The following is an 11,851-nucleotide window of genomic DNA, read 5'->3' on the forward strand; positions in this document are numbered from 1 at the left end:
GATCATCAATAGGAGGAGAGGACCTCGGCCTTGTGAAGGTTCTGTGCCCCAGTGTAGGGGAATGCCAGTGCCAGAAATTGGGAGAGGGCAGGGTGACAGGCATGGGGAGGGGAGAGGCAACAGGGGTTTGTTTTTGTTTTATTGTTTTTTGGAGGGGGAACTGGGAAAGGAGAAATTTGCATGTAAATAAAGAAAATATCTAAAATAAAAAAAAAAAGAATTTCACTTCTCAAGAGTAAAAAAAATCATTCAGAACATTTAAAAAATTTAAAATATCTAAAAATGCATAAATATAATTAAAATATGTTGGAAAACAGAAATTCCACTGTTCATTATGCAGAATCACAGATAAAACTTTATGAATGATGATTTTGAAGTATGTATAAAATGATTAACAAAAAGGTTAAGGAGTAAAATTAAAAAACTTAAATAAAGTTACATCCTTAAAGTCTAATGACTTTTGTTGCTGGTGAAATGTCATGTGAAATACAAGGAATAGTCTGTAATAAAATTCATTAAAGTTATGAAGTCAAGTGGATTATCAACTTCAAACTTTTGAGCAGAACAGAGAAGAAAAATGTAATGATTTTTGAACTACTTGAATATCATTATATAATGACCCCAGATATTATTCATTTAAATACATATGAATTTACACTTTTCAAAATAAAAATGTTTCTTTAAAGGAATGATCAGATGCTACATAAAAGAAGAGAAAAACAACACACATTTGAACTCAGAGATATTAAAAATATGTTAAAAAAAACAAACAACAAATTTCAGTGATTATCAAAGAACCTACAAATATAGGTCCCCAAACTTCCACACAAATATCTTATTAAAATCATAACCAAGCAGAATATAAGACATAAGAATAGAAGCAATATTATTACTCACTAAAGTGATGGTAATTAATGCCATTACATATATGGTATACTGGTAGAAAAACTTAAAACATACTGGCTGTATTCTGCTATGGAGATGGAATAAGGGTAAATGTTCATCTAGGAGGCAGTAAATTACATTCCTAGCAAAACAGTTCTCCCATTTGGACTTTAATCATTAGTTCTTATTGAATAAAATCTGTATCCATATGCTCATAATAGTTTTAATTCAGATCACCAAAAATTATTGAAAAATGTGGAAATTAACTAAATGTCCTTTAACTGATAAATGGATAAACAAACTATGGTATAACCAAGAAACAAAATATCCTCAGTAGTAAAAGGAAAAAATTAAATAAAACTTCTGACCAGTACAAAAATGTGAATGAATGCAAATGTACTAAATGAAAGAAAGCAGACTCAAACTACAATAAGCTTGCATCATATTCAAGAACTGATGGATCCATAGGATCAGAGAGTGCTGAGAGACATTAGGGCATGATGGCTGTTTTGATCACTAACATGCTTATTTTTTTTATTATTTTTCATAATAATATAATTACATAATTTTCCCTTCCCTTTCATTGCTCTCATGGACATCTCCTTATTCTCTTTCAAAATCATAGCCTCTTTTTTTCATTAATTGTGGTTCATACATATACATGTATATATTGTTTATAGTGGTGGTTATTTGACCTATGCTTTGATCAAACCTCAACTAATATTAAGATGATTAATTTAATCATAAGAAAGTAGGTTTTATTGGCTGAAATAAACAAGGCATATTACTAGAGATATTAGCATTTCAGATATATGACAAGCGAAATCTTATTAAATGTAATTGTTAGGTCAGTACTTTCAGGAAGTGATATTATTATCATCACTACTCCCTTAGTTTAGAATTTCTGAGTATATTGTTTGGAAACACTTATAAATGGCCACCCATCATTCAAGAAGACTGATATCAATGTTAGAGAACAAGGGTCCATGAAATTACTTAGAAGGCTTCAAAGAGTTACAGTATAGTGATATGAAAAAAAGATTAATCTTGCTAACCATTGGCAATTGCTCCCATAAATATGGTAATGGCCACTAACCAAGAAATTAGGTAAACATCTCAAAAAGACAACGAACATGTTTGCTCCTATGATCTCCCAAAGAATCACTCCCCTACCAACACTTTGATTTTAGCCTAGTGACAACCAGTGAGACTGTTTCCAAGAACAGGATAATTTTTTGTTAATTTAAGACACTGTAAGGAAATATGCTATAGCACCAAGGAATAATTAATATATAAATCCTGTCTAATTATGTCCTGGCTTTTAACATGGAAAAAAAAACGAGAACAATGGTCATTTGCATCTTTAATTCTGCATGTTGGTTAAGGGCTGGTCATGTTATTATAAAGTTGCATTGATGTGAGAATAAACGTAAATGTTTGATTCAAGTTTTTCTAAGTTCTTTCATTCTTTGAAGAAGAATTATTTCTTCTTTGAAGGCATTTTATGATTGATGAGCCCTCCTGTATTTTGTTGTATTAATCTAGTGAACGAATTATATTACATTTCACTTCCTTATGTACAAATCCATCTTTTTTCTTCCTATGAAGACCTATCCTAAAATATTTTATAATACCAGAAAAGTACATTTATTTTAAGTCTTGTATTTGCAGGAGACAAATTCGTTCCTCTTTGGCTTTCCATTAAAGTGAAATCTGTAAAGATATATTAAAAAGACATTATTTAATACAAAACAATTTGATATGTGCTGTAATATCAGAGGGAAAATAACGTTTTTCTCTTATCCATGTTCATGAATGAGTAATTTTACTGGGGCTACAGATGAGATAATCACTTACTTTGGTTAATATAAAATGTTTTTCATTTCTAATAATAATAAATCTCTCTAGATTTTCAGATAAATAATTTATAACACATTCTCTCACAAGAATATTTTTGGCTACTATGCTCATGGAATATACTTCTCTAGAATCAATTTTAAGCTGTCCTAAATTGTATATATCACATATTTTAGGAATATTTCAATGAGTTAAATTGAATTTGCTATCATTATGGGAAACTTTGATCAGAGTTCTAATGCCCCAACTACTTTCATTGAAGGTACATTCAAGATGCCATGAAGATGTTCATCTAAAGGTTTATAAAGGCAATTGGCACTGGAGTGTGGGTAAAGCACTAGATAATTACAACATTTATGATATTTATGATAGTATGGATTAGAGAGTTCAATTGAAGCACAGAGGAAGAACGAGGATATTAGGGAGGGTTATATAGAAGGGAAGACTGAGGCAGAGAACCACAAACCCAGGGTTTACATAATGGTCACTAACGATTGCATTTCTGGAACCTAAACTATTTCTTTCCTTTATTAGGCCATTTGCACACGGTTGGCTGCAGGAGAGAGGGTGCCTGATATCCTAGAATGTTTCTGTGCTTGATATTGGATTGTGCTCTGTGAGCCCATCTAACTTTTTTTTGTAAGATTTCTTTTCTTTCTTTCCTTTCCTTTCTATTCCTTCCCTTTCCTTTCCTTTCCTTTTCTTTTCTCTTCATTTCTTTCCATTCTTTCCTCTTTGTTTCTCCCTTCCTTCTTTCTTTCCTTCTTTCTTCCTTTCCTTCCTTCTTTCCTTCCTTCTTTCTCTCCTTCTTTCTTTCTTTCCTTTCTTTTAGCTAATAACCACCATGCCTTCCTTCCTTCCTTCCTTCCTTCCTTCCTTCCTTCCTTCCTTTCTCTCTCTTTCTTTCTTTCTTTCTTTCTTTCTTTCTTTCTTTCTTTCTTTCTTTCTTTCTTTTTCTCCCTTCCTTCCTCCCTTCCTTCCTCCCTTCCTTCCTCCCTTCCTTCCTCCCTACCTTCCTTCCTTCCTTTCTTTCTTTCTTTCTTTCTTTCTTTCTTTCTTTCTTTCTTTCTTTCTTTCTTTCTTTTAGCTAATAACCACCATGCCTTTATTTTATACCCAGTCCATCCACTATTAATCAGGGTGTTGAATGCTACATTCTTTTCCTGACAGTGTGACAGATTCATAAGTAATCTGTGCCTACTCATGATGCAATTTAATTCTTCCCCTCTGTCTATCAACATTAGTGCTGATCTTCCCTGCAGCAAGAATGGTAAAAATGGCAATTTTCACACTTGCCTATATGGTCTTGTGATGGCCACACCCTTGAGTAGATTAAAGATGCAAAGAGTGTAAAGTTTTAGCTCTGAATGCATGTGAAGATGTTTCCACAGGTGACTCAGTGGACTGAATAGGGAAGGCATGCTATGAGTGCTGACACATTGAGATTTTTTTTAAAAAAAGGCAGGGAAATGAGAGTTCTCCTTTGTTCTTATGAGCTGAACACCCTCTTCTCAGATTCCAGGACCTTCATCAGTGGGTCTTAAGTTTTCAAATCTTTAGCCTCAGAGTCACAGCTGCAGTATCGGATCTTTTATTCTTTTTTTTGGATGTGGACATAGCCATACTCTTAATGCTCAGCCTCTCCAGCTACCATACCCATGGCTATGAGAATTTTCATTCCCCATTATTAGGCAGGAAAATCTAATATATTTTATCTATCTATCTATCTATCTATCTATCTATCTATCTATCTATCTATCTATAATTCTCTGTATATATGTATCTATGTATATATCCTATCTCTCTCTACATATAATCTATTGTTTATGATATCTATATATCATCTATGTATCTGTTATCTATACACTTATATATGTATCTATGTATCTGTGTATGAATGTATAAATCTAATTATCTATATCTATATGTATTTATGTATCTGTGCATCTATCCTATATCTATCATTTCTGATACCTATATATCTATCATCTATGTATATATACATATTACCTATGTATTTATATATGTAACTATGTATCTGTCTATGTATGTATATATGTCTGTGTGTTTCTAATTATCTACATCTATATTCATGTATTTATGTACATATGTATCTATACCATATCTATCTATATCTAATCTATCATGTATGATATGTATGTATGTATCTATATCCATGTATTTATTTACCTATGTATCTATCCTATATCTATCATCTTTCACTATTTCTTATCTATCTTCTTTCTGTCCTCTACTCCCCATGTTCTATAACTGATGCCTCTATTTTTCTATCATTATTATTATTTACCTATCTATTTATTCTTAATTTCAACTCACAGGCAATCATTCTAAATTATTTTTTATTATCATGTTATTCAAGATTCATTAAGCCAGGATTCACCTACAGCTCAGGAATAGAGGAAAATATTTATTCTTTTATGAGCCAGTATGCTTTCCTGATTGTATCAAAAAGAACAGTAGAGTCAAATATAAAGAGGTTTTGGTTTTTTTGTTTTTTTTTTAAGATTATTCACATTCTTTAATGGAGATTAGAGCATGGGAATTTGAATGAATTTCAGATTTCATTTAATGTCCATATTTTGTTCCTTTCTCTGTGTTTAACATAGAACAGAGATTGGTTTTCTTGCTTATATATATGATCTAATCATAATCATAGTTAGGAATATGTAGCGTTATACACAGCATAATTAATGTACACATGGAGCTGCTTCATTACATAGTCTGTCTCTTCCATCTGTTAATGGCTGATGGAGGCAGTTTCTTGTGGTTAAACGTCTAATAAACTAAAGAATGTAAAGGCATATCTAAACAAGAATGAAAACAGCTTTTGAATGCAACATAACAAAGACAACTGTATAACACTGTAGTGCATGTTTCTCCATCAAATATTGACAATTCCCCTCCAGTCCTTCAAGCTGCATCTTACATGGTGAACGATCCCCTTCCTATTCATAAAATTATGTGGTGTTTGACTGATTCACATATTGAAGAAGGGAGCAGTCTAGCATTCTGTGAATAATGGCTTCCTCAATTATATCAAAATCTATGAAATCATTATAAACAAAGTGTGGCTGACGTGCAAATGTCTAATTAAACTGCCATTAGGTCCTTGGCTTTCCTCAGGTCGTGAATGGGAAAGTGGACAGAACACAGGCCTCCTTTCTCATCTGTGGTGGATAATGCAATGATCTAGCAAGTACTCTTCATCTAGTTTCTCTGACAAAATGGACATACGCGTTCGTGCTCTCTGTTTTTTAATACAAATCCCCAGCGAGTTCAAAACAAAATTTAATTCTCAGTTCCAAATACTAGCTTACTGACCGTGGCAGAATCGCGTAGTAACTTAAATATTTCCTTAGCTGTGCATGTGTGTTTGTTTTTTTTTTTTTTAAAAGCATGTTTGTCACACTATACATTATACAGTTCACCAATAAACATTTTAAAATTTGCTTGTTATTTCCATAAAGAAATTAATTTTGCTCCTAATAGCCTCTTAGAGTACTTTGCTCTAACTATAATTTGAGGTACCAATAGGTCAAGAAAACTGGCCAGCATTCTTTAACAAATCATACATGATAGTAAAACCCATGGTTTTTTTTTTTTTTTTTTTTTTTGGTACCTAATTTAATGCTTTCTTCTTTGTACCATTTTGTAACTAAACATTTAAAAGTTAATATTAAAAAATGTCATCTTTAGTGATAGAAGTATATTAAGTTTCTAGATGAAGAAGGCAACATTAATGTTATTTTATAATATAACTTTAAAGTGGGGTCAAAGAACATTGATTTGTAATCAATTTTTTGGAAGTAGGTTACTGCATGGGTTGTGCTTTTGCTCTTGCCAATAGATTTCTTTCTTTCTTTCTTTTTTTTAATTCCTCTTCCCTTCTCCCTCTTACTCCAGCCCCGCTTGCTCCAGGCCCTGCTTGCTCTCTGGGCTCCACTAGATCCAGTCTATAGGTTTTTGGTTTTTTTTTTTTTTTTGTATTTATTTCTCATTAAGGATGGTTGTGAGCCACCATGTGGTTGCTGGGACTTGAACTTACGACTTCCAGAAGAGCAGTCAGGGCTCTTAACCACTGAGCCATTCTCACTAGCCCCTTGCCAACAGATTTCTGTCTTGAGTTCCTACCCTCAGTTCCATCAGTGCCTAACTGGTTCTTGAAAGTGTAAGATGAAATAAATCCATGTTTTGCCCATATTGTTTTTCTACATTGTGTTTATCACAGTAACAAAAGCAAACCAAAACACATTTCCTAGCTTTAGTAAAACTTTGCTATTTATATTAAGAGTAATAATGTAATGTAGAAATTAAATTTTCTGTTGTTTAGTCTATGTATGCAAATAACATTTATTTTGAGGAACACTGTGTATTATACAGTCAGCCAGTCATTCAATACTTCCATCCCTGTCGAATTAAAAGGTACATAAATAATTATGTACTGAATAGAAATATATACTTGAATAATAGCCACATAGAATTATTCCTTTGAATATTAAATAAATACATTGGAGGGTATCAAAATTCATAGAAAAAATTAACCATATTAGGATAAAGTGAAACATTTATTACCCAGCTTTGTAGGAATTTTATTATTATAGTCAAATTTTGAAAGATTTGAAGGGGTGGGCTTGCAGCTAATGGTGTGACTTTTGGTGAAAGGTAGATAAGTGTGAAACTTTAACTAGAACCATGTTAATTTCCTGATCATTTCCATGGATTCACGAACTATCATTTCTGGATGACTGCCTCTGGTGCCCTGTAACTGATAAGAACAATTATCCCAAATCACATGTTTAAGCATAGTAAAACCATTTTATTTCTAGAAACAGGTAAATTTCTTCATCCCTTATTCTCTCATTTTAGACAATTCTTTTGAGCCTGTGTCTTCTAGAGTTTGATTCTCATAGTTTTGAAGATAGTGGATGACCTAGGCCTTCTCCTCACACTGAGACAAGCAAATTGTCCAGAATGGTAGTGCCTATGGATATGGGCGCCCAGATTGAAATTTTGCATGTAATTTTGTAACATGTCTAAATGATTCTGTCTGAATTGAGTGATTATTAACTTGTCTGACTAATTTAAAGCTACAGTTTATAATATTAACAATGGAGAAAACAAGTTTCCCAGAGTCTAGATGATGATGAAAACTTAAAAGAGTTGATATTCCACATTTTTTTTTTTAATTTTTCTCCTTGGCTTAAATTAGTTTGAGAGGCAGTCTAACTTATTCAACAGAGGATAAAATTAACTGTCAATCAAGTTTCACTCAACTAATTTCTCAATTTAAATGGAAGTTTGGATAAACCTTAATGAAAATGTTTGTTACTGATCGAGTTCCTTTATAATTGTGAGCTCTGTTCCTCTTGCTCCTTAAAGCTGTCCCATGTCTATAGTGCAGTAACAGCAAGATCTGTCTCAATCCATTCAGAGATAAATAATACAGAGTCAGGAAATATTTTCCAATATTTTTCTCATTTAAGTGTCTGAGGCTAACATTATACTTGTGCAAGCAGAGTCAATATTGAGCAACCATATTTCATTTTTACCATAATTCTTATTTAAGTGAAACCCATTTATTTAAAATACTCCAGCCCCAGTACAATTTTCTGTATATGGGATATGGGTTTCCCACTTCAAATAGAAGATAGATGATCCAGACTAGATTGCTGATTCAGAATATATGAGTTTGTAGTACAAAAGCAAGTTTTTAAAGTTAATTCTGTTCACCAAAGCCACCTTCAATAGACTATATAAACTTATGTTACTTCAGGGTGGATCTCCTTTGTCTAACTTATTTAGCTTGTTTAAGTACAAATGTTGGAAAAGCAGCTTACAGTAGGGTTGGTGTAGCCACATTGAGTTTGAATGGTCTGATGGTGAGGAGGAGTAGAGTACTTTTTCTCTAGAAGATTTTCTTGCCACTGAACAAGGTGAAATATGCTGAATTCCATTTATACACAGTGGGATGCTCTGCTAATGGTTCCTTTTCACAAAGAGAAAATGAAACTGATTAAATCTAATCAAGTTTCATTTACTACAAAAGTCTAAATGCCCATATTCAATGTATTTCTTACTAACCATGTTTAGCTTAACATAATGAAATGCCTTTATTGAACTCCATTATAGTGGAAGTTTGCCAGACAACCAATCAGCTCTATTGAAAGTTTCAGACATTAAATTTCCATGCCTATTTCAAAGGAGAATAGATAATTCAAAAGAAATACACATAATTAACATGATTAACTAACGCTTGAAAATGTGTGTATCACTTTTTAAGATATTAATTGCATTGATTTCAAGTAGAAATCCAGCAGCATAAAACATTGAAAAGGTGGTAATTTAGGACTTTGTATGGAAGTGAAATTACACTCATACAATGAGAAATTGTCTAAAGTAAGCATAGAGGGGAGAAAAAAAAACAAGAAAAAAAACACAAGGAGCTAAAAGCAAAAACATGTGCCTTAGCCACACTAGCAGCTTAAAAAGAAGATAAGTGACAAAATCTCATTGACTATCAAGTGGCCAAAGTCATCAGTTTGTTTTACTGGATCAAAGCTGTTCTCAGATTAGAATGGATTTTGATAGTTCCATTCAATTTATTAGCATGAAAATCGGGGTTACCTTTATATGAGGCAAATTAGAGCAGTTAATTACTTAGAAATCACTATTTGTTTTTTCTTTAAAAGAATGATTAAAATTTGATTTAATAATTAACTGGAAATTTATCTCACAGAAGTGTTACTGTCTTTACACAAAATATTTCCTACAATGTTGTTTATGTTAACATTATCTATAATAATGGAATTTAGCCAGATATAAAAGGAAGAATTTCTCTCACCATGTACAAAGTGATTGATAATCAACTGAATAACCAAACAATAGAACACTATTAAAACATTTATATCATACTTTTGATGAATGTATAAGGGAGAAAATGTTTAGAATGCAAAAGTGAAAAAGATGATATAAATTCATATCTAACAAGAACTTAATTTTTATCAATATACATATTATTTATGTTTATGTGATATTCATAATAGAAAATTCTGTAATGGCTATACACAATTACATGTAGTCAGTGATTAAATAAGTAAGAAGGGGCTTTTACCCCTAGCCATCAACGTTAATCTATAGTCCAGGAAATTCAGGATAAACTGAAAATATATGTCCAGGAAAATCAAAACAAAATGAAAAGATCAAACCTAAGAAAAATAGAAATAAAAGAGGGTGAAGATTCTAAACTCAAAGGCCAGAAAATATCTTCAACAAAATCACAGGATAAATCTCCCCTAACCTAAAGGAAGGGATGTCCATAACTGTGCAAGAGGCCTATGGTACATCATAGTTTGGACCAAAAAAGAAAATTCTCTCCTCACATAATAATCAAAACATTAAATGCACAGAACAAAGAAAGAATGTTAAAAACTGTAATGGGAAAAGGCAAGTAACATATGAAGGCATACTTAACAGAATTACACCAGACTTCTCAACAAAGAGTCTAAAAGCCAGAAGATTCTGGATAGATGTCATCCACACCCCAAGAGCTCACGAATATCTACCCAGGCAACTATGCACAGAAAACTCTCAGTCAACATAGATGGAGACACCAAGACTCCACAACAAAAACAAATTTAAACAATATTGCTCTAGTAAACCAACCCTACAGAAGATACTGGAAGGAAAATCCTACACAAGGAGGGTAATTACACCCAAAAACACATGAGAAGATAAACTTCTCACAACAAACACAAAAGAAGAGAATCACACACACACACATAATACCACCTCTAGCAACAAAAACAACAGGGACTAGCAATCATCTCTCTTTAATATCTCTCAATATCATGAATTAGATTCAGTTTCCCAATAAAAAGGACAGGCTAACAGACTGGAAATATAAACATGATCCAGAATTTTGCTGCATACAAGAAACACACAGGTTACAAAGACAGATACTATCTTAGAGTGAAAGTCTTAAAAAAATTTTTCCAAGTGAATGGTCCCAAGCAACAAGTGGGAACTGCCATTCTAATATTGAATAAAATAGACTTTCAAATAAAAGTTATGAAAAGAGATGGGAAAGGACACTTTATATTCATCTAAAGAAAAATTCACCAAGAAGTCTCAGTTCTGAACATCTATGCCCCAAATGCAAGGGCACCACATTTGCAAAAGAAACTTTACTAAAGCTCAAACCACACAGTGAAACTTACACATTAATAGTGGGAGACTTCAACACCCCACTCTCACTAATAGACAATTCATACTGACAGAAGCTAAACAGAGACATGGTAAAATTAAGAGAAGTTATGAACCAAATATCCACAGAACATTTTACCCAAAACAGGGGAATATACCTTATTCTCAGCATCTCATTGTGCCTTCTCCAAAACTGACCATATAATTGGACACAAAACAAGCCTCAACAGATAGAAGAAGATTAACACAATCCAACTCATTCTATCAGATCCCCACGGACTCAGGCTGGACTTCAATAACAACAAAAACAATAGAAAGCCCACATATTCATGGAAAATGAACAACTCTCTGCTTAATGATAACTTAGGGAAGAAATAAAGAAAAAATTCAAAGACATTTTAGAATTAAATTAAAATGAAAATACAACATACCCAAAATGTGAGGATTCAAGACAGTAGTTTAAGAAGAAGAAAATCACATCAGTAAGTACCTTCCTAAAGAAATTGTAGAGATCCCAAACAAGCATATCTGAAAGCTCTAGAACAGAAAGAAGCAAACAGGTACAAGAGGAGTAGACTGCAGGAAGTAATAAAATTCAGGGCAGAAATCAACCCGTTATGAACAAAGAACATAATACAAATAATCAACAAAACCAAGAGTGTGTTCTTCATGAAAATCAACAAGATAGGTAAACTCTTAGCCAAAGTAAATAAAGGGCACAGAGACAGTATCTAAGTTAACAAAATCAGAAATGAAAAGGGAGACATAATAACAGAAACTAAGGGAATAAAAAATAAGCTCACCACGCAGTGGTGGTGCATGCCTTTTATCCCAGCACTTGGGAGGCAGAGGTAGGCAGATTTCTTTTTCTTTTTTTTTTTTTTTC

The 11,851-nt window shown here is 32.6% G+C and overlaps 1 protein-coding gene and 1 long non-coding RNA gene across 3 annotated transcripts in view; both read right to left on the minus strand.

Annotated features, from left to right (window-relative positions):
• Sgcz (sarcoglycan zeta) overlaps positions 1 to 11,851 on the minus strand; it is a 1,052,781-nt gene that overhangs the window by 61,365 nt on the left and 979,565 nt on the right. The gene's annotated exons all lie outside the window — the stretch shown is intronic.
• LOC116069171 overlaps positions 8,725 to 11,851 on the minus strand; it is a 27,009-nt gene continuing 23,882 nt past the window's right edge. The window contains exon 3 of the long non-coding RNA XR_004109884.1: positions 8,725 to 8,749. This is a non-coding gene — a long non-coding RNA (uncharacterized LOC116069171). The remainder of the gene's footprint in view (positions 8,750 to 11,851) is intronic.

Source organism: Mastomys coucha, unplaced genomic scaffold (assembly GCF_008632895.1).
Source record: "Mastomys coucha isolate ucsf_1 unplaced genomic scaffold, UCSF_Mcou_1 pScaffold22, whole genome shotgun sequence".
Classification (NCBI taxonomy): domain Eukaryota; kingdom Metazoa; phylum Chordata; class Mammalia; order Rodentia; family Muridae; genus Mastomys; species Mastomys coucha.